This window comes from Bos javanicus, chromosome 18, assembly GCF_032452875.1.
Source record: "Bos javanicus breed banteng chromosome 18, ARS-OSU_banteng_1.0, whole genome shotgun sequence".
NCBI classification, from domain to species: Eukaryota; Metazoa; Chordata; class Mammalia; order Artiodactyla; family Bovidae; genus Bos; species Bos javanicus.
Genome location: NC_083885.1, coordinates 48,814,643 through 48,838,281, shown reverse-complemented (window position 1 = coordinate 48,838,281; position 23,639 = coordinate 48,814,643). Strand labels below are relative to the sequence as shown.

Genomic DNA, 23,639 nt, shown 5'->3' with positions numbered 1-23,639 from the left:
TTTGCCAACAAAAGTCAGTCTAGTCAAAGCTATGGTTTTTCCAGTGGTCATGTATGGATGTTGAGAGTTGGACCATAAAGGAGGCTAAGCGCCGAAAAATTGATGATTTTAAACTATGGTGCTGGAGAAGACTCTTGAGAGCCCCTTGGACAGCAAGGAGATCAAGCCAGTAAGTCCTAAAGGAAATCAACCCTGAATATTGATTGGAAGTGTTACCGAAAAGTATGCATGGGCCAATACTCTGGCCACCTGATGCGAAGAGCCGACTCATTGGAAAAGACCCTGATGCTGGGAAAGCTTTAAGGCAAAAGGAGAAGAGGGCGACAGAGGATGAGATGGTTAGATAGCATCACCGACTCAATGAGCATGAATTTGAGGATTCATGCTAGGAGATAGTGAAGGACAGGGAAGCCTGGCATGTTGCAGTTCATGGGATCACAAAGAGTCGGACATGACTTAGCAACTGAACAACAGAAAGGTAACATTCACAGATTCCAAGAATTAGGGCACAGATATCTTGGTGGGGGACTTTCTTCAGCCTAGTGTAACTGTGTAACTCAGATTGCAACTTGACTCCATGATCTTTTAACCAAGATCACACATCTGGTCTCAGGACTTAATGAAGCTCGGGGTTTTGATGTCTCTTTGCAGAAAGATTCAGTGAGAGACAAGTGATGGTGCGGATAGTTTTTATGGGCTGGGTAACTTCATAGGCTAATGAGTGGGAGGATTATTCCAACTATTTGGGGGAGTTCAGCTCAGTCGCTCAGTCATGTCCAACTCTTTGTGACCCCCTGGTGTAGCACAGCAGGCTTTCCCGTCCAACACCAACTCCCAGAGTGTGCTCAAACTCATGTCCATCAAGTCGGTGATGACATCCAACCATCTCATCCTCTGTCATCCCCTTCGCCTCCTGCCCTCAGTCTTTCCCAGCATCACGGTCTTTTCAAATGAGTCAGTTCTTCCCATCAGGTGGCCAAAGTATTAGAGTTTCAGCTTCAGCATCAATCCTTCCAATGAATATTCAGGACTGATTTCCTTTATGATTGACTTGACAGGTTTGATCTCCTTGCAGTCCAAGGGACTCTCAAGGGTCTTCTCCAGCACTACAGTTCAAAAGCTTCAATTCTTTGGCGCTCAGCTTTCTTTATAGTCCAACTCTCACAGTGAACTAAAATGGACTGGAATGGGCGAATTTAATTCAGATGACCATTATATCTATTACTGTGGGCAAGAATCCCTTAAAAGAAAATCTCAAAAATGACAGGATGATCTCTGTTCATTTCCAAGGCAAACCATTCAATGTCACAGTAATCCAAGTCTATGCCCCAACCAGCAATGCTGGAGAAGCTGAAGTTGAATGGTTCTATGAAGACCTACAAGACCTTCTAGAACTAACACCCAAAAAAGATGTCCTTTTCACCATAGGGGACTGGAACGCAAAAGTAGGAAGTCAAGAAATTTGGGGGAAGGGGGTGGAGATTTCCAGGGATTAGGCCACTGCCCACTTTTTGGTCTTCCATGGTCAGCCTTGGAACTGTCAAGGCACTGGTGAGTGTGAAACTTAGCATATGCAAATGTGTTACAAATGAGCGTATATTGATACTCAAGGTCTAGTGGAAATCAACCTGCCCACCATCGTGGACCTATTTGGTTCTAATCAGCTCATGTCGTATCCTCGGGCTCTGTCATTATTTTAAAGGTTGTGCCCTGTCCCCTTCCCTCAGGTTTCACTACCACAGACACCACCACTTGTGAGAAATTCCAAATTCCACACATTTCTGGTAAGACAAACGAGGTAGAGGCTTGGGGACATGAATCAGAGTAAAGAGGTCCGTGCATTCAAGACAGAACTGCAGGAAAGAGCAAGCCTGGCAGGACCCAGGCTGCAGTGCATGAGCAGGAATGAGAAAATGCAGCCTAGGCAGGCTCCGATGACGGTTTCTCCAAGCTTCCTGCATCCTGTCCTCCCACCTTCCCCAGGGCACAAGCCACCCCACATTCATGGGCAGGAAAACAAGAACTGAAGGGCGGTTCCCTAAAGAGACCCAGCTCTCTGCCAGCCTGAGCCGGTCACTAGGCTAGGTGGTGGCTTCTGGAAAAAGCCCGTCCTGTTCTGGCACTTGCGGGGGAGGGGAGGGCAGCTGGAAGTGGGACTCCTGGTCTCTTACCACCCACGCGGGAGGCCAGCCCGGCGGCAAGTCCCACACCCAGACACAAAGCCTGCATTCATGGCGTGGCCTGGCAGGCAAACAGTCAACATTTATAACAGAAAGCACAGGCATCACCTACAGACAGCAGCCTTGTGCCTCTGTTGAGAATGGCAAGAAATAAGCTACATCATCAGACAGGAAAAGAAAACCAGCCCCGAGCAAGACAGAACCCAAAGGAAATCACCAATTCAAGCCCCAACCAAGGTGCACAAACTGACTCTGGTTCTTGTCTCTTTAGTCTCTTTTTTAGTTTTTCATGTTGACTCTTTTGAAAAGTTCTGGACTGTTATTTTTTGGCAGGGACCAGTTATATTATGTTCAATACTGATTGCCTTCATATTGTTAAATGTAGATTTAGGGCTTCCCTGGTGACTCAGTGGTAAAGAATCTGGCTGCCCCTACAGGAGACACAGGTTCGATCACCAGTCCAGGAAGATCCCACAGGCCACAGAGCAACTAAGCCCATGTGCCACAACTACTGAGCCTTGCTCTAGAGCCCACGAGCCACGACTAGTGAAGCCTGTGTACCCTAGAGCTCGTTGCTCTGCAACAAGAGCAGCCACGGCAATGAGAAGCCCACGCGCCACAACTAGAGAGCAGCCGCCACTCGCCGCAACTGGAGATAAGCCCACGCAGCGAGGAAGGCCCTGCACTGCCAAAAATAAATACATAAAATTATTTAAAAAAATAAATCGAGATTTAAATGTTTTTAACTAGCGTTCTGCTTAGGCAATGTTGTATACTTCTTATAGTGTCACATCAAGAGACCCTTGAGGTCATGCTGTCCAACTACTGAGGATATCATTTGATCATTTGGTTAAGAGTCTATCTGCCAACACCCACCATCCCTCACTTGGTAGGTATATTTTCCCCCTCTCTAATGAATAAGTCATCTGATGGGTAATAATTCTAGACTATTCTCCAACAGCCTTTTAGCAATGGTTTTAACATCCTCTGATAATCCAATTATTTTGGGGGGATACCTTGTGTTTTTTCTCCATTTTATCTGTAATAAGCCAGCATTATCTGTTGAAATAAATTGTTTAGTGCCTGTAAATCTACATAATCTGAAGTCTGCAAAGCAGCTGATTAATAATGGTATCAATTAAAAAAAAAAACAAACCTAAAAAGCATTGCTACAGTCTCTTACCCGCAAACTTTCTTCATAAATTAGGCCCCAAAGTCTTCAAGCAATAAGATCTGACAGAACCAACATCACATATTTATAACTATTCCACTAAGAGTGTACTTCTCTCTATACATGCTTTGAAGTAGAATTATCACGTGATCATGGACGGCTGCCCTGACCCTTCTGGGAATGCTGCAGAATGCTGTATATGCCTTACATATATTCGGAAAGTGAAAGTCACTCAGTCGTGTCCAACTCTTTGTGACCCCATGGACTATACAGTCCATGGAATTCTCCAGGCCAGAATACTGGAGTGGGTAGCCTTTCCCTTCTCCAGGAGATCTTTCCAACCCACTGACTTCTTTAAAAAAAAAAAGAAAAAATCCGAAATCCATACTATCTAGTCCTAGATCTTTCAGATAAAGGACTGTGTGTGGATCTATACTGAAAGCCTTATTAATAACACAACAATTTTACAACCTGTATCAGAAAATGCTTTGAAAGGTGGATGGTACAAATAATGAGAGGCAGCGTTTACTGGGTGGTGGTGGTGGTGTTCAGTCGCTAAGTTGAGTCTGATTCTTTGCGACCCCATGGACTGCAGCATGCTAGGCTTCCCTGAGTTTGCTCAAACTCATGTCCTTTGAGTTGGTGATGCCATCCAACCATCTCATCCTCTGCCATCCCTTTCTCCTCCCACCTTCAATCTTTCCCAGCATCAGGGTCTTCTCCAGCGAGTCGGCTCTTCACTTCAGGTGGCCAAATATTGGAGCTTTAGCTTCAGCATCAGTCCTTCCAATGAATATTCTTGGTTGATTTCCTTTAGGATGGACTGGTTGGATCTCCTTGCAGTCCAAGGGACTCTCAAGAGTCTTCTCCAGCACCACAGTTCAAAAGCATCAATTCTTTGGCACTCAGCCTTCTTTATGGTCCAAATCTCACATCTGTACATGACTACTGAAAAAACCATAGTTTTGACTATATGGATCTTTGTTGGCAAAGTGATGTCTGCTTTTTAATATGTTCTCTAGATTTGTCATAGCTACTTTTTCCTTTCAAGGAGCAAGTGTCTTTTAATTTCACGGCTGCTACAGACGCCGATCTCACACTGTCCTCACGGCAGCGCTGTGGTGCCTTTCCCAGGCTTCTAGTGGAGGGGACCTGGGGAGAGGAGGCTTAAACCCCTTTTTGTGTGACCCCCAAGCAAGTGACTTACACCTCATGCGAAGCCTACCCATCTCTAGGCCTCAGTTTCTCAGGAGAGGAGGCAGCTGCAGACAACTGCATATAAAGCATTTAGCCCAGTTGGTAGAGACAGAATAAGGGCAAAGTAGGTGATTCAATACTTCATCCCACTCTGTGTGCGTGTGTGCTTAGACTCTCAGTCACGTCTGACTCTTTGTGACCCCATGAACTGTAGCCTGCCAGGCTCCTTTGTCCATGGGGATTCTCCAGGCAAGAACACTGGAGTGGATTGCCATGCCCTCCTCCAGGGGATCTTTCCAACCCAGGTCTCCTGCATTGCAGGCAGATTCTTCACCGTCTGAGTCACCAGGGGAGCCCTCATCCCACTGGGGGATTGTAAGTAGAGACAAAAAGTATGGACGACCCCTCTAAGTCAAAGATCATTCGAGAAAGCAGGTTTGAGACTTCCCTGGTGGTCGGGAGGCCCATTGGACTGCACAGGACTACACAGGGAACCCCATGAAGGGGGCACAGGTTCCATCCCTGATCGGGGAACTAAGATCTCACATGCCAAAACTAAGACCCAGTGGGGCCAAATAAATATTTAAAAAAAGAAGAAGAAGAAGAAGAAAGCAGGTTTGCTTAAGCACAAAGCCAAGCAGACTTGCTTAGCAACAAAAACCACGCAACAGAAGCATGAGACATGCCCCCAAACAGTAAAAATGATGGTGAAACGAGACCCACATCCTGTCCAGTGAGCTCAGTAAGTTAATAATACCTAGGAAATGCTCCTCTGGGCACACCAAAAATAAAAATATAAGGAAAGGGTGACATTATACTGAAACCTGAGATGATTTACTATTCTTAGCATATGTTACCGCCTCTTTGCTCATTTCCATTGTGCCAGAACAGGGCTGGCTGGACCAGGTAGGGACATGAAAACTCCACCTGACATGAAGGAGGAGCTGATGATGGAAGCTTGACATCTACTCAAGAATGAGGAAAAAGGTGGTTTTCTCCCCCTCCCCACTTTTTCTTTGATTATAAAACTGCAGCCCACTAAATTCTCAGGGTGCAGCACTCAAGCCTCCTATACTAATAAACTCTTTCCTTACCTGTCTCTCTGCCTCTCATTGAATTCTTTCTGCCCCGAGACAGAAGCACCTACACTGTACTAAGTACAGAGACACATTCTATCAGTTCCATAGTGCCTGTGATGACTGAGCACTGGGGTAACTGGGATTGCTGGTGATTTCCTAGTAGCCTCTCAGGTGGCGCTAGTGGTAAAGAACCCGCCTGCCAGCCAATGCAGCAGACGTAAGAGACGCAAGTTCAATTCCTGGGTCAGAAAGATCCCCTGGAGGAGGGCATGGCAACGCACTGCGGTATTCCTGCCTGAAGAATCCTATGGATAGAGGAGCCTGGTGGGCTACAGTCCATGGTGTTGCAAAGAGTCAGACATGACTGAAGCAACTTAGCACACATGCACGGGAGGCCTGGAGTTCAGAAGGCTGCCTCTAGGATGTGTAAGGTCAGTCCTTGAGTGCACACCATCTAGGGCAATCAGAAAAAAAAAAAAAAATCACAGTGAAGGGCAACGGCAGAGGTCAAGAGAGACATGGGTCTTGGTCCCATCCTTACTGTGAACCTCGGATTAATTCTCTTGCCTGCAATTTAGGGGAGGGGCAGATTTCTAATGTAGCATCACCCAGGTTGTCGCCCCAGGAGTTTGTGTGGCAGAGATGTTCAACTTAAGAACAAGCCTGGGCTTCTGAGACACTACCCTGGGGACACAACATAAATTCCAGAGAATTCCTGCAGACAGAAGCTTCAGTCCAAGTGTTTTTCACCAGGCCCAGGGTTGGAGTCACAGCTCAGCCATTTACTAGGAGTAAACAGATGGTGAAAGAGATGTGAATGCTGGAGGCAGCTGGAGGCAGGTGGCTGTGAGGCAGGAGATAGATGGACCCAGTCTGAACAGCCAGAGTTTGTCCCCTGTGGGCAGGTCCTTGAAGATGAGAAGCCAGAGAAGCGCTGGGCCCTGCCCAGATAAGAAATAAAAGACCCCATGTTCCTCATTCTTGAAGTCAAGGAGACATTCTCAACTACACATGCGCAGAAAGGCTCCTTGGAGGTCAAAAGGCAGGGGGTGTCACCTCATGGTAAGTGATGTCAACCTACCATAGGCCTTTTGGCTAAGAGAAACTGAGGCACAGATGGGAGTGTTAGTTGCTCAATCCTGTCTGACTCTTTGTGGTCCCATGGACTGTAGGCTGCCAGGCTCCTCTGTCCATGGACTTCTCCAGGCAAGAATACTGCAGTGGGTTGCCATATTCTTCTCCAGGGGATCTTCCCCAGTCAGGGATCGAACCCAGGTCTCTGGCATTGCAGGCATATTCTTTACCGTCTGAGCCACCAGGCAAGCCCCTACAGACGGGAGGACCCTGAAATAAACCAAATACAGACTCAGAACCAGGCAAAGCAAGTTGATTGGCCAAAGGAAACCCGGAAGAAATGCCCCCATCTGGCCCTCCCCTGTGTCTATCCCTTTTCTTCCAAAAAATACTTTCCGTCTCTATGTGGAAACTCATTTCTATACAGTTGATGGGCCAAGGCCTTGTCACCTTCCCTGGTGGTCTAGTGTTAGAATTCAGCGCTTTCACGGCCACCGCTAGACCTCAATCTCTAGCCGGAGCCTGCTTCAAGCCATTCAAGATCAGCTGGAATAAGAAGGAAAGAGGGGAATATGGGGAGTGGGGGCAGACGGGACAACTCCCATCGCAGGAGGCTCCGCGGGGGGAGGCAGAACTCTCCCATTGGAGATGCCTGCGGTGAAGGTCCTCCCCCCACCACGCCACCCCGCCTCCACCGACCCACCCCAGTCTTAGATCGCGAGGCGCCTGGGCAGCAGGTAACCACGTGGAGAAAGTATAGACTTTCCAAAGGAGCGATGAGCAGGCCCCCAAATCCGGGAGCGCAGGGATTGGGTCTCCTCCCCGCCAGCCTCGCGGCAGCTGAGCCCTCCCCCTCCGCCTGCAACCTCCCAGACCCCGCCCCTCCCCCGCTCCGGCTCCGCGCAGCCGCCCGCCTGCCCGCTGGACTTCACAGTCTCCAGCCCCCGGGTCCAGACTTCAGCCGCCGCCACCCCCTCCCCCAACCCTCCTAGAGGACTCCCTGGGCGGGGCCGATCCCGAGGAGCACCCCCCCGGACTGCCTCTCAGAGCAGGGTGGGGAAGGGGATCGTAGTCCGCCGCCACCTCCGAGCAGGCCGCCAGGTGAGCGCCGGGACAGGTAGGGACCGAGGTCGGGACCGGTGTCCGTCCACACTCGCAGCTAGGGCGCCCCGGGGAGGATTTCCGTCCCAGGCCCTGCCCGGAGTGGCGTGTCCCTGGAGTCCTGCGCCCCATCACGCCTTTCCCCGCTTCTGCCCCTTTAAGTCCAGAGTTACACGAACGCACGTTTGAAAGCCCCAGATTATAGGAAAAGGGCTTGGCTATAAAACCGGTCCTCTAAAGCCCTCGCCTCTCCGCCCGCCTGCTGGTCTGAGGAGGCCACTATTAAACACCACCCCCACCCCCCACGTACTCGACCAACACGTGTTCAACAGCAGCTGGTGAAAGGCCTGACCACTTTTTACCAATTCTGTTTTTTGTGTCCTCTGGCTGGCAGGAAAATCTACGAATCGGAAGATCTTAGAGCACCGTTTCTTGCTTTAGCAACTTGGGCACAGTTTGTTTTTAGCTGCTGCCGCTCTACCCAATTTTTAAACTTTGTTCTGAGTTAACTTTTGCAGTGACCGGTCATATTTGTTAATGTTCCATGTCTTGATCTTTCAACTTTAGACGGCAGCTGTTTACCGCTATTTTGAAAGACTATAGTATTACCAATCTACTTTTAAAATAGACAATAACATTTTTTTTAGTGTCCCAGTAACACAAGTACAAACGACAAAGGTTTGCATGCAATATCAATCCTTTAAACAAGCGCAGTCTCCTCTGCAGCCAGTTTTTAAATTTTGTAATTAAATTACTTTTCAGAGATGGCAGAAGTAACTTGTGATCCGTGGTGTGTCGTTTTAAACCTTTTTTTGCTCTTTATTCCTCTGGTAGTTCCTTCCAAATCTTTAAAGCAAATTATTCCATTGTTATTTGTTAGTTTATCAACTTTTACACAATGTCTGTAATCTTTTGCTAAAAATAGATGGGGACAGAAGCTTATCATCTCCAGGGTTTCTCTCCTCCCTGTATAATCACAACATTCCTTTTGGCTTCTCTAAAGAAATTATTTTTTGTAAACTTTTCTTTTTCTTTAAGCATATCTATATATATTTGTATATTCTATGTGAAGTAGCTCAGTTGTGTCCGACTCTTTGTGACCCCGTGGACTGTAGCCCACCAGGCTCCTCCATCCATGGGATTCTCCAGGCAAGAATACTGGACTGGGTTGCCATTTCCTTCTCCAATACATATACAGAATCTGTTGATTCTCCTTTTAATAAAGTTTTCATATTTATTTAAATTCTAATTTTTCAATCCAATCAAGATATACATACAGTTCACAAATCAAATATAAACAAGACTGCCGTATTTTTTCCCTATGATAAAAGTAATATAATCCGTTTAACAAAAATGGAAAAGGCCGGGGCAGTGTTTTTTGTTTTTGTTTTTGTTTTGTTTTGGTGATACTAGCTCCTAGACCAGGTATCCAAAACACCCGGCCCTTGGCAGTGAGATTTTCGAGTCCTAACCCCTGGACTGCTACGTACTTCCCAGGGGCAGTCTTTTAGATTAAAAGAGATTAGAGAGAAATGAGCACCCCCAGCAGTGTGTGAGTCCCATATTTGTTTGGAAGATACAATTCCAGAAGACCTTGGAACAATGAGAAAAAGTGTTCATAGATGAAGCATTAGATAGTAGATTGAATTTCTCTTAGTGGGTTGAGAGATAATAGACCTATAAAGGGTTCTTATTCTTTCTTAGGAGATGCATATTCAGGTATTTAATAGTTCATCAAAAGAGAGAGAGAAAGCAAATATGGCAAAATATGAAACAGATATCCATTTTAACTATATTTTCAGCTTTTCTGTATGGTGACATTTTTATGGTGAAATCTGGGGAAGATAAAGACGATTTACCAGCAGAAACTAACACAACATTGTAAAGCATCTATACTCCAATAAAAATAAATAAATAAAATGCATTGAGACAGAAAAATAAACACATATAAAAAATAAAGTAAGATAAAAGTTTAGAAACTCAGAGATGAATGCATGCACAGCTGCACGACCCTGGAGTCCTCCACCCCAATCTGCCCCTTGCTTGTTGGGTGACCCTGGGTTGATTGCTTCCCTCCTCCAAGCCTCAGTTTCCCCAGCTGAAAATAGCACCGGCCTCAAGGGGTTGTTGGTGAGACTTCTGTGAGATCTTGGAAAGCACTTTCCACGTACGTGCTGGAGGATTTAGTGTTCAGTTAACAGTAGCTGTTAGTATTTTGTGAAGGGTTTTTCTTAACAACCATGGTCAGCTCACCTGTGAATAATTATCCATAACATCATAACTGCTCTTGGGGCTCAATAATTGTAGCGCACAGGCTTAGCTGCCCCTGAAGCATACGGGATCTTAGTTTTCCGACCAGGGATGAACCTGCGTCCCCTGCACTGGAAGGCAGATTCTTAACCGCTGAACCACTAGGACTGTCCATCTTTTGCCTTTTTTAAAATTCACCAGGTGGCTCTGATCTTGCCATTGGTGCAGTTTTCTGTCCCGCTGTATTTCGTTCCTTCCTAGGCACGAATCCCCTGAACCTACATTCCTTCAGGCGTGGTTTCAGTGACTGCATGATTCTGACATAAGGAGGTGCAGCCCCAGACTCCAGTCCCATAGCTGGCCTTGACTGCTAATCATTGTCACAGCAGTCACAATGGCAGCTAACACTTGTTGAAGACCAGCCTTGATCTTGTTGAATTTCCCCATCACCGTGGGAAGTGAGAGTTACTACAAGTCCACAGCGTGTTAGCCAAAACTTTTGCTGTTCAGTGCAGGAACTGAATATAAGGCAAGTCACAAAGAACCATCCTGTGTATTACATATGATCCTTATCGGGGTAGACTTCCCTGATGGTCCAGTGGTTGGGAATCTGCTTGCTAATGCAAGAGACACAGGTTAGATCCTGGTCCGGGAGGATTCCACATGCGAAGAGGCAACGAAGCCTGTGCATCACAGCTACTGAACCCACACTCTAGAGCCCACAAGCCACAACTACTGGAGCCCCACGCCTAGACAAGACAAGGCGTGGGGCTCTTCCAGGACAAGAGAAACTCCCACAATAAAAAGCCCGCCCACGGAAACCAGAGAGCAGCCCCTGTTCTCCGCAAACAGAGAATCCTGCGTGCAGCAACAAAGCCATAGGGCAGCCAAAAATAAATAATTACTTAAAATTTTTTCCAAAAAAATCCCTAGCAGGACTGGGGAGTGATCAAACACACGGATACTTCTTCAGTGAAATGCATGTTCATATCATAAATAAAACCTTCCATCAGTTCCAGGCAGTTCTGCCACCAAGTGGGTCTATGAAAGCCTTGGTTTTCAGAGCTTTTGGATTTAGGGATTGTGGAGTGTGGTGGTGGTTTAGTCACTCAGTCGTGTCCAACTTTGCGACCCCATGGACTGTAACCCACCAGGCTCCTCTGTCCATGGGATTTCCCAGGCAAGAATACAGGAGTGACTTGCCATTTCCTCCTCCAAGGGATCTTCCCAACCTAGGGATCACACCCAGGTCTCCTGCATTGCAGGCAGATTCTTTACTGACTGAGCCACCAGTGAAGCCTGGAGAGGACATGTGGACATTCACATCCCATTTTCCAGAGGAGAAATCTACGCTGAGAGAGGGAAACCCATTTGCCGAAGTTCACGAAAAAGTTTGAGTTTGGGCTGAGGCTAACCTGGGGCTGGCTGAATATGCAGCTGACAAAGTTTCACCTCTCCGCAGTGCCATCTCCTCTGCAGGCTGTCACCAGCAGTTCCCAGAACCAGTGTCCCTGGCTGGCCCTGTGATGCCCCAGAAATGTCAGTGCTGCCTCCAGGGAATGAGATGATGCACGTAAAGAATTTCCCAGGGTGCCTCACACCACGAAAGCATCGACAAATGTGAACTGTTAATCTGTACTAAGATGCAATTCGACTGTTCCCTTCTTTGACTTAAATAATCATGGTGTTCATTGATAGCATTAATAATTTTTTAAATTGTAAAATATAACACTCATACAGAAAAATACATGAAATATATAACAAAGTATATAAGCAGCACCCAGGCCAATAAGGAGAACATTGCCAGCCCCCTAGATGTTTCTCTGGTTAGTAGCCTTCTCCTTCCCCACAGAGGGAACCAGCATCCTGACTTTTATAATGCTCATTTCCCGGCTTGGTTATTTTGTGTTGTTGTTGTGTTTTTTTTTTTTAATATTTAGTATTTGTTTATTTGGCTGCACTGGGTCTTAGTTGTGGCACACAGGATCTTCAGTCTTTGTTGTGGCATGTGGGATCTAGTTCCCCAAGCAGGAGCTGAACCCAAGCCCCCTTGGTGGCTCAGATGGTAAAGAATATGCGTGCTATGCAGGAGATCTGGGTTCCATCTCTGGGTCAGGAAGATCCCCTGGAGAAGGGAATGGCTACCCATTCCAGTATTCTTGTCTGGAGAATCCCATGGACGGGGAACCTGGCAGGCTATGGTCCATGGGGGTCGCAGAGAGTCAGACACAACTGAGCGACTAACACTTTCCCCTGCATTAGGAGCATGGAGTCTTAGCCACTAGATCACCAGGGAAGCTTCTGCTTGTTTTATATATATATGAATATACAGGCGGGAGGAGAAGGGGACGACAGAGGATGAGATGATTGGATAGCATCACCGATGCAATGGACATTATTTTGGGCAAGCGCCAGTGATGGTAATGGACAGGGAAGCCTGGTGTGCTGCAGTCCATGGGGTCACAAAGAGTCAGACACAATTGAGCGACTGAATTGATATATATATATATGATTTCAGTACCTGTATGTACATTCGTAAATAGCATTTATGAGTTTAGCCTGTTTGTAAACTTTCTAAAAATCACTGGTGTGAGAATATAATTTATCATCCAATTTTCAAACCAGGTAATTTTGGAAGCGATAGGGGTCACTGATATTTACCCTAATTACCCTGGGACACTAGGTGTAAATCAGGCTTGCCCCAGGCCACCCTGACTGTCTGCTTGTCCTGGGACTCACACTCTGGATGACTTTACTCTGGTAAATTTCACCCCAAATTATGCTTTTGAGGTCCATTTGTGCTGTTGTGTCTACTTATTGTTATTGCTACTTAGTCTTCCATTCTATGACTGCCTTCATTCATTTATACACCCTATGTGGGTACCTGGATCATTTCCAGGTTGGAGCTATGAGGGTCAATGCTGTCGTGAATATTCTAGTATATGTTTCCTGGCTTTAGGGTCAAATTGCCAGCTTGTTGGAAAGGCACTTCTCTAACTTCAGTTAAAAAAAAAAATCCCCAACTTGTTTCCAAAGTGGTTGCACCAATTTTTACTCTCATCAGGTATGTATGGGAGTTCTCACTGATTGTAAATTATGGTAATGTTGTATTATTGGTTGGTTGGTTGGTTTTTTTTTTTTATAAAAGCATATTCTTTAATACACATGATATCCATGACGTTTAAACTAGAATATACCAAAATCCAAAGTAACTTTGCCTCTCATCTCACCCATGCTGTGGTTCAGAAGGCAGTTGGATGACTGAGAAGGTGATGATGGTGAAAATGACAGAGAAATGGAGGAATTCAAAATCATCTATTACTGTCAGCTATGAAAGATGGTATTTAGCTCAATGTGTATTCACTCCACTAATTTTTAACACTTGTACTTTTTTTAAGATCATTTCTTATTTACCTTTGAGACTTTACATTTTATGCTTCACTTGTATTTTTTTTATCCTGGCAACTTTTGATTCCCGTGGTACTGAGTGAGAGAGAGGAGTGTCTTGGCTTCCCCTCCCCCACCTTTCTTTTCCAATCTTGTCGGTAATGCATTTGCTTTCACACCATCAAGGCTGATTATATCCATAGTCTGTTCTATTACCCTATTTAAGTCTTACATGCTGTAACTGTAAAGTGTGCAGGATTTGGGTTTTTTGTGTGTGTGTGTGTGACAGCTTTATTGAAGTAATTTACATACCATAAAATTCAGCCCTGTTGAGTGTACGATTCAGTGATTTAGTGAGTTTTCCGAGTTTGGCAGCCAACACTACAGTTTTAGAGCATTTCTATCACCTCCAAAATAGCCATTGTGCCTAGTTGTGGTCACTCCTTGTTCCCACGCCCAGTCACAGCAACTCCTCATCTTTCCCTATATTTAGATCGGTCTTTTCTGGACATTTCACACAATATGTAGCCTTTTGTATCCAGCACTTTGACTTAGCGTGCTGTCTTAGGGTTCATTCTCCCTGTATCCTGTACCATTACTCCATTCCTTTTATTGTTTTGTTTTGTTTTGACTTTTGGCTGCACTGGGTCTTCCTTGCTGTGTGTGGTCTTTCTCTAGTTGCCATTAAGCATCGGCTCTAGGGTGCTGGGGTTCAGCGGTTGCAGCAGGAGGTCTCAGCAGTTGACCCACGGCTTGTGGAATCTTCCCCGACTAGGGATCAAACCCGTGTCCCCTGCAGGCAGGTTCTTTTTTTTTTTTTGTAGGCAGATTCTTAAAACACTGCACCACCAGGGGAGTCCTCTTTCCTTTCAGTGTTGAACAGTATTCCACTATATGGATAGATCACATATTGCTTACCATTCACCAGTTGATAGACACCTGGGTTGTTTTCCAATATATAATGCTGCTGTGCACTTTGGCAGTCAAGTCAGTCTTTGTGTGACATACCTTTTCATTTCTCTTGGGTAGATAGCCTAGTGGTAGAATTGCTGTGTTTCAAACTTCCAGTGGTTAAGACTCCAGGCTTCCAATGCAGGGGGCACAAGTTTGATCCCTGGTTGAGGAACTAGGATCCCATATTCCTTGAAGCCAAAATAAATAAATACATATATATATTTTTTAAAAAGAATTGTTGGATTTCATGGTAAATTTATATTTCACTTCTTTTTTTTTAATGTTCAACTTTTATAGAAACTGTTTTCCAAAGAGGCTTTACCATTTTACATTCCCATCAGTGGTGTATAAGGGTCCCGGGTTCTCCCTGTCCTCACCAATCTTTTGGACAGCAGCTATTCTAGAGAGCATGACGTGGCATCTCACTGTGATTTTAATTTGCATTTCCTTCATGACTAATGATGTTGAGCATCTTTTCATATGCTTATTGCTGTGCTAAGTCGCTTCAGTTATGCTGATTCTTTGTGATCCTATGGACTGTAGCCAGCCAGGCTCCTCTGTCCATGAGATTCTCCAGACAAGAGTACTAGAGTGGGTTGCCATGGCCTCCTCCAGGGGATTTTCCCGACCCAGGGATCAAACCCGTGTCTCTTGCATTAGCAGGTGGGTTCTTTACAACTAGTGCCAGCTGGGAAGCCCGCATTTGCTTATTAGTCCTTTGTATTTCTTCTTTGGTGAAATGTCTATTCAAATCTTTTGTCAATTTTTAAATTGATATGTCATATTATTGAATTTTAAGTGTTCTTTATATATTCTAGATTTAAGTCTTTTATCAAGTGTGTGATATACAAATATTTTCTGCCAATCTATAGCTTGTCTTTCATTTTCTTAATAATGTCTTTTGAAGTACAAAGGTTTAAAATTTTGATAATGTTTAATTAACCCATTTTTCTTTTATAAATCATACTTTTGGTATTATATCCAAGAAATCTTTTTTTTTTAAATATTTGTTTATTTAGCCGCATCAGGTCTTAGTTGCAACATGTGGGATCTCTAGTTGTGGCCCACAGGCTTAATTGCTCTCGGGCATGTGAGATTTTAGTTCCCTGACTAGGGATTGAACTCATGTACCCTGCATTGCAAGGTGGATTCTTAACTTCTGGGCCACCAGGGAAGTCCATGCCACTCCACTTCTGACTGCTGTGTACATCATTTCACGTCTTTGGGCCTCAGTTTCCTCATGTTGTGACAATCAATGGGAATAATACAGAAGCCACAAAAGATCATCCCCAGTCAGTTCCTGGGTTTGAAGATCTGTCTCTTCTGGCCTACACTGTGCTATAATAATTTTTTTTCCTTTAAATGCACTGCTAACATTTAAAAATCGGGTGATTTCACATAAACACAGGGATTTCCAGTCTCTTGACAAACTGGAAGATGTGGCCAAACTAGGCCCACCTTCCTACTGGGCAGTAAGTCAGCCAGAGTGAGTGCCTCCACGCTGGGCTCTTCTCTCCAGACTGACAGAGGCGCCACCACTCCCTGTTGGCTTGCACCCAGTCCGCCTCACTTAGAGACAGAACCCCAGGTGGTGGTAGTGGTAAAGAACCTGCCTGCCAATGCAGGAGACATAAGAGACCTGGGTTCCATACCTGGGTCGGGAAGATCCCCTGGAGGAGAGCATGGCAGCCCACACTGTATCCTTGCCTGGAGAATCCCATGGATGGAGGAACCTGGCAGCTTACAGTCCACAGGGTCACAAAGTGTTTTGGACGTGACTTAGCACGCACGCAGCACAGGACCAGCTGTTGTAATTGTGAGGCCAGCCAGGGGCGGTGGTATGAGTGGGGACTCAAATCCATGCCTTGCTCCAGTCACCAGGTCATGCTACCCAGAAGAGGTGCCTTAAAAAAAAAAAAAAAAAATCTACCTAAAGACTCCTACAGGCCAGTGCAGGCCCTGATTATCTATAGCTCAGTCTTCCTTCTTGAAGGAGAAGGCATGCCAAATCTTTGTGCATGCAAATAATTCTAAAGAGCAAGAAATTTTCAATCTTGTTTTTTTGGGGTTTTTCTGTTTGTTTGTTTGACTATAATTCCCTGTGCTGTACAATATACCCTTGTCGCTTATATATTTCATTTGTTTTTTATTTTTTATTTATTTGGCTGCATGCATGCATGCTAAGTCGCTTCAGTTGTGTCCAACTCTTGGCAAACCTATGGACTGCTGCCCGCCAGGTTCCTTCATCCTTGGGATTCTCCAGGCAAGAATACTGGAGTGAGTTGCCATGCCCTTTTGCAGGGGATCTTCCCAACCCGGGGATCAAACCTGCCTCTCTACATTGGCAGGTGGGCTCTTTACCGCTAACACCACCTGGAAAGCCCTTATTTGCCTTCACTGGGTCCCAGCTGTGGCAGCATGTGAACTCTTAGTTGGGGCTTATGGGCTCTAGTTCCCTGACCAGGAATTGAACCTGGGCCCCCTGCATTGGCAGCTCAGGGTCTTAGCCACCAGACCACCAGAGACATCTCAATCCTGTTTCTTGGTGATATTTCTGCAACCATTTGTTGTAGGTTAGGAACAACACTGGCAGGACTTCCCTCCATGACAGTCCAGTGATTAGGACTGGGCACTTTCACCACTGAGGGCTCGGGTTCAATCCCAGGTTGGGGAACTAAGATCCTGTAAGTAGCACAATGTGGCCAAAAAATAAAATAGAGACAACACCGGCGCCACTGTTCAAGAGTAAAGTGTTAAAATTGATAAGGGAGAATGTCAGGTAGAGGAAGATCTCTCCAAGGAATGAAACGGAAGCCATTCTACCTAAAATGGAAAAGATTGACCATACAAGGTGCTAGGAAGTGCAGCTGTCATACATGTTGGTGGGAGTGCACAGTCATGCTGAAAAAAAATGCTTGGGTGCGTTCTCGTAAAGAACATGTGATCCAAGAATTCCACTCCTACCTATTTACTCGTGGGAAATGAAAACATATGTCCAGACAACCACTTGAATGTGATTGTTGATAGAAGCTTTATTCATAACAGCCTCAAGCTGGAAACAATCCAAATGTCCATCATGCCAAGTGAGTAAACAGATTGTGGTTTATCTGTTCAATGGAGTACTACTCAGTGATAAACAGGAGTGAGCTGGCGATTAATACAGCAATGATGTGACTGAATCACACACTATTCTGCCAAAGGAAAGAAGATACAGGGGTGCCTCCTATGGTTATCACTCAGGGTCCAATCCAGAGACTGAAACCACACAGTAATTGAAGGGAGAATGTGTAATATACAGATTTATTCATCATAGCAGGGGATTAGAGTTAGAAGGAGTAGCTACAGAGAAATAAAGAGAATGGTAAAGAATATAAAATGGCAAATACAGGGAGCAGCCTCTACAACTAAGATCTAAGATAGAGAGCTTGAGAAAGGTGTCAGCTCCAGACTGTCCTTGGCAGTCCCAGAATCCCTCACGCTTTGGGGGTTTTTGTTTTTGTTTAACATTTATTTTTATTTATTTGGCTACGCCAGGTCTTAGCTGTGGCATGCAGGATCTAGTTCCCTGACCAGGGGTTGAACCCTGGCTCCCTGTATTGGGACATGGAGCCTTAAGCCACTGGAGCACCAGGGAAGTCTCTAGACCCTGACGCTTTGGGAGAACACTTGGACATGGCTCACTAAAGGGCAAAGGAGTCCCTTTAGTGCTCCGGCTGTGGAACTTGCTGGAAATCCACCCTCTGGAACTTGCCAGAAGTCGGTCCTTTAAGGATGCTAGGGAAAACAGTTCACAAGGAAGTGTCTCACCAGAAGCACTCAGCCAAGAAACCAGCTGAGGTGGGTGCCAGGGCAAGATGCTGGCTGAGGGATGCTCCTCACTGCCAGGCACTGGAGAAGCCTACACCCTTGTGAATGTCGCAGGAAAAGCTGCCTGCCTTTGGGGAACTGTCTGGAAGCTAGACGGTTAAAGCTCAACATTTAGGAAGAAAACTAAGATCATGGCATCTGGTCCCACCACTTCATGGGAAATAGATGGGGAAACAGTGGAAATAGTGTCAGACTTTATTTTTTGAGGCTCCAAAATCACTGCAGATGGTGATTGCAGCCATGAAATTAAAAGATGCTTACTCCTTGGAAGGAAAGTTATGACCAACCTAGACAGCATATTAAAAAGCAGAGACATTACTTTGCCAAGAAAGGTCCGTCTAGTCAAGGCTATGGTTTTTCCAGTGGTCATGTATGGATGTGAGAGTTGGACTGTGAAGAAAGCTGAGCGCCGAAGAATTGATGCTTTTGAACTATAGTGTTGGAGAAGACTCTTGAGAGTCCCTTGGACTGCAGGGAGATCCAACCAGTCTATTCTAAAGGAGATCAGTCCTGGGTGTTCTTTGGAAGGACTGATGCTAAAGCTGAAACTCCAGTACTTTGGCCACCTCATGCGAAGAGTTGACTCATTGGAAAAGACTCTGATGTTGGGAGGGATTGGGGGCAGGAGGAGAAGGGGACAACAGAGGATGAGATGGCTGGATGGCATCACTGACTCGATGGACGTGAGTCTGAGTGAACTCCGGGAGTTGGTGATGGACAGGGAGGCCTGGCATGCTGCGATTCATTGGGTCGCAATGAGTCGGACACGACTGAGCAACTGAACTGAATTGAACTGAACTGGAAGCTAGAAGCAAAACCGTTTCCGCCTGCAACACCTCTCTGGCTCCCTCTACTGGAAAACTTTAACATGGCAGCCGGCGAAGGAAGAAGATTTAAATGCCTAAACTCCAGTTTCTCAACTTGGAGCTGTGAGGCAGTAAATTGGCAACTGGCACACCATATGATTCCATTTATATGAAACTCTAGAAAAGAAAACTTGTAGTGACAAAAAGCAAATTAGTGGTTGGGGTGGAGGTGGGAAAGGGTAAACATTCTAGAGTAACAGAAATGCCACCTCTTGTTTATGAGGATGGTTGTACCATCACATACAGTTGTTAGAACACAGACTGTACACTTGAAATGTTTGCATTTTATTGGATGTAAATTAGACATCCGTGAATTTTTTTTTAATTTTTAAAAATTTCTGGGAAATAGGACTCTTGGGCAAATATAAATGGAATATATGCATGCATGCACACACCACAGAAAGTCGCTCAGTCGTGCCCGACTGTTTGCAACCCCATGGACTATACAGTCCATGGAATTCTCCAGGCCAGAATACTGAAGTGGATAGCCATTCCCTTCTTTAGGGGATCTTCCCAAACCAGGGGTTGAACCCAGGTCTCCCTCATTGCAGGCGGATTCTTTACCAGCTGAGCTACCAGGGAAGAACCGCAGCAATGTGCCCCAAATCCCACCACTGAGATTCCCTCGCTTATCCCGGTGTATTCACTGTATCTCCGTGAAGTGTTACTGGAGGTAATTCCTGGCTTCGGATTGGTGCCTGTTCATGCATTCTCCCTCAGGAGTTCAAGTTCAGCATGGGTGCCCTAGGTAGTTGGCAAGAGTTTTGAAAGGGAGATGAATTGGACATGTGCCCACCCGCCTCTCCCATTTCCCTTCTCCCCAAGGGAGATCTACAAAGGGCATCTCACTAGGTTCAGATTACCAGATCTTCATCCAAAGAGTGAAATCCTATTAGTTCTTGTATGACATTGGGTCTTACTTATTCCTTGAGTCCCAGACATGACTTAAGGATATTTCTCCTTCACTGCTCACATCCAGCCCTTGAGATAGAATAGTTATTCATATGGCACATGTTACAGACAAGAAAACTGAGGCTCAGAGGCCAGCAACATGCCAAAGTGATGGCCTGCCCAAGAAAAGGCAGAACCAGATTTTTTTTTTTTTTTTCCGGCTGTGCTGAGTGTTTGTTGCTGGTCTGGTTTTTCTCTAGTTGCAACGAGCAGGGGCTACTCTCTAGTTGCGACATTCGGGCTTCTCATTGCAGTGGCTTCTCGTTGCAGAGCACAGGCTCGTTATTGTGGAGCATGGACTTAGTTGCTCCGAGATCTTCCCTGATCAGGGACTGAACCCGTGTCTCCTGCCTTGGCAGGTGGATTCTTTACCCTTGAGCCACCAGGGAAGCCCAGAACCAGGATTTGAACCTGGATTGTCTGCCTCTGTAGTGGGAGCTCCTGACCACCAGCTGTCCTGCTGGGAGCAGCAGCTGAGAGTCCTGGAAACCCTCAGCCGCTCCCTGCCCCCAGCAGAGGGTCCTAATAGGATTTACCAATATTGCGTCTTTGACAGTCAAATCTTTTCTACCCCCATGATTGTATTCTGAAAAAATTCAGGCATACAGAAACGCTCAAATAATTATACAGTGACTCCTAAGATAGGGAGACAAGGACAATGCCTGTGTATTTGTTTGACTGATACTGAAACATTGCCATTCAGAGCAACTGTTTGTTCAGTATTCCAAATTCATGAAACAAAAGTTAGTGATGTGACACTTCAAGTACAAAAATGTATAAATACCACAGCAAGTACAATCATACATTTATAAATATACAAAGGTTGGGCCTTCCCTGGTGGTTCAGCAGTTAAGACCCTGCCGTCTCACTGCAGGGGGCAAGGGTTTGATCCCTAGTGGGGGAATTAAAGATCTTGCATGCTGCATGGCCCAGCCCCCCAAAATTAATAAATAATAAATAAGCAATGATTGCACCTAAGTTATCCCAATATGTTATTAGTTGATCAAATCATAAAAGTAATTTCAAAATCGATGGAAGTATACTTGCTAAATTTAATAAAGATAAAATTAACAAAGTTAAGGAAGAAAATTAACCAAGTAAAAATGACGCTATAGGGCTTCCCAGGTGGCGTGGTGGTAAAGAATCTGCCTGCCAATGTAGGAGACACAGATTCAATTCCTGATCCGAGAAGATTCCAGATGCCTCCAGACAACTAAGCCCGTGTGTCACAACTATGGAGCCTGTCCTCTAGAGCCTGGGAGCCGCAACTACTGAAACCCTTGCACCCTAGACCACTCTGCAACTAGAGAAAAGCCCGAGCAGTAGTGAAGACCCAGCATAGCCAAAAATAAGAATAATAAATAAAATTACTTTCAAAAACACTATATAAAATGAAGATGGTTTAATGAATCATGAGCTGTGAAAATGAAATGATATCATTGGATCTTCATCAAGAGTAACTACTCTAGGGAAAGTGTGCAGCTAGCAGGAGAGACCACGTGGAGATGGAGAACTGCCTGGGGAATTCCCAGCCGGAGTCCCCTGGTCCAGCGCTCAGCGGAGGAGTGACGAAGTTTCAGAAGATGACCAAGTGCCATGCTCTGCCTGAGGACCACAGCACAAGAGCCCCTGAGAACCGTGTGGCTGAGCCCAGGTAGTCCCTGGACCACAGCACAAGAGCCCCTGAGAACCGTGTGGCTGAGCCCAGGTAGTCCCCGGACCACAGCACAAGAGCCCCTGAGAACCATGTGGCTGAGCCCAGGTAGTCCCCGGACCACAGCACAAGAGCCCCTGAGAACCATGTGGCTGAGCCCAGGTAGTCCCCGGGACCACCAAAAATAATCATAAAACAATGCTTATTATACCATGGCAATGGTTTTACCACTGAGTCATGGGGGTATTTTTGTGCGAAATTTTCCAGTCACTCTAAAAAGGCCCTACGCAATTCGAGGAACCACCGAGGAAAGAGAGAAGCTACCTCTTAATAGTTTCAAGGGTTCTTGAATTTAAAAATAATCCTTTTGTGGTCACTTTGGGCAGCACATATATACTAAAATTGGAACCATACAGAGAAGACTAGCATGCTGTATTTGTGAAGCAGCTTCACTTGTCGCTCAGATGGTAAAGAATCTGCCTGCAATGCGGGAGACCCAGCTTCCATCCCTGGGTGGGGAAGATCCCCTAGAGAAGGGAATGGCAACCCAGTCCAGTATTCTTGCCTGGAGAATTCCATGGACAGAGGAGCCTGGCAGGCTACACAGTTCATGGGGTCGAAAAAAGTCAGACATGACTGAGCAACTAACACTTTCACTTTTTAAAATCGTCCTCATCGTCCTCATCCTATTTTTTAATAACTTTGCAGAGAGCCTTTTGGATATCTTTTGGTTCCTTTCCATGGACTACCATCTCTGTTTTTATTGTTATTGTTTCCAGTAAATCTTTTCTAGAAACAAACTGTACAGCCTGACGAATTTTCACAAATGAACACACATGTAACCCAACTTTAGATCAAGAAACAGGAAGAAAAAAACAACTTTCAAATGAGTACCTCTGCCCAGATGGAACTTTTTTAAAAACTTATTTTATTAAAATATAGTTGATTTAAGGAAAAAAAGCAAACAAAAAGAGAATATAGTTGATTTACAATGTTGGGTTAATTTCTGCTGTACAGCAAAGTGGTTCAGTTATACATACATACACCTTCTTTTTTCATATTCCTTTCCATTATGGCTTATCCCAGGATACTGAACATAGTTTTCTGTGGTACACAGTAGAACCTTAGTGGGTTTTTTAAAATATTTTTTAAAAATTATGTATTATTTATTTGGCTGCACTGAGTCTTAGTTGCAGCATGTGGGATCTAGTTCCCTGACCAGGAATCGAACTCAGGCCCCCTGCGTTAGGAGCACAGAGACAGTCAATGGACCACCAGGGAAACCCCAGGATCTTGTTTATCCATTCTACTTACAATAGTTTGCATCTGCTAATCCCAAACTCTCAATCCCTCCTTCCCTCATTCCCCTCCCTCTTGGGAACTGCAAGTCTGTTCTCTCTGTCTGTGAGTCTGTATCTGTTTTATAGAGAAGTTCACTTGGGTTGTAGTTTAGATTCCACGTGTAAGTGGTATTACATGGCATTTGTCTCTTACTTCACTTAGTATAATCATCTCTGGGCCTACCTATGTTGCTGCAAATGACATCATTTCCTTCTTTTTTATGATTGAGTAGTATTCTCTTATACATATGGACCCCATCTTTATCCATTCCAAATGGAACTTTTAATCCTGCCTGGGGTTCTCTCGGCCTTCCTCTGTGAGTAGTACCTGTCCCCTGCAATACAAGTCCCTGACCATCGTTGCATTTAGTAAGTGCTGCATAAGAGACCACTCAGAATGCGGTGACTTAAAACAATACCCGTTCCTTTATTATTTTGATGGCTCTGGGACTGACTGGGCTCAGCTAAGCAATTCTCAGGGGCTGCTGTGCAGGTCCCAGCAGGCGGTGATTGGGCCTGGGTCATCCGAGGGCTCATTAGCTTCCCTGTCTAGCACCTGGGATGTCGT

At 45.4% G+C, this 23,639-nt stretch overlaps 1 protein-coding gene and 1 long non-coding RNA gene across 3 annotated transcripts in view; one reads left to right on the top strand and one right to left on the bottom strand.

The window, feature by feature from the left end:
* Nucleotides 1–672: 672 nt before the first annotated feature.
* LOC133230565 (uncharacterized) lies at nucleotides 673–7,583 on the bottom strand. Its single transcript, XR_009730890.1, has 2 exons — nucleotides 6,709–7,583; nucleotides 673–6,568 (listed from the first exon to the last, which is right to left on the bottom strand). It is a non-coding gene; the product is annotated as an uncharacterized LOC133230565 (long non-coding RNA).
* Nucleotides 7,584–7,615: 32 nt separating this feature from the next.
* Nucleotides 7,616–23,639, top strand: part of FBXO17 (F-box protein 17) — a 31,989-nt gene continuing 15,965 nt past the window's right edge. The window contains exon 1 of one of the 2 annotated variants that reach the window (XM_061388211.1): nucleotides 7,616–7,818. The gene's annotated coding sequence lies outside the window, so the exon portion shown is untranslated. The remainder of the gene's footprint in view (nucleotides 7,819–23,639) is intronic. The other variant, XM_061388212.1, reaches the window with a different exon arrangement.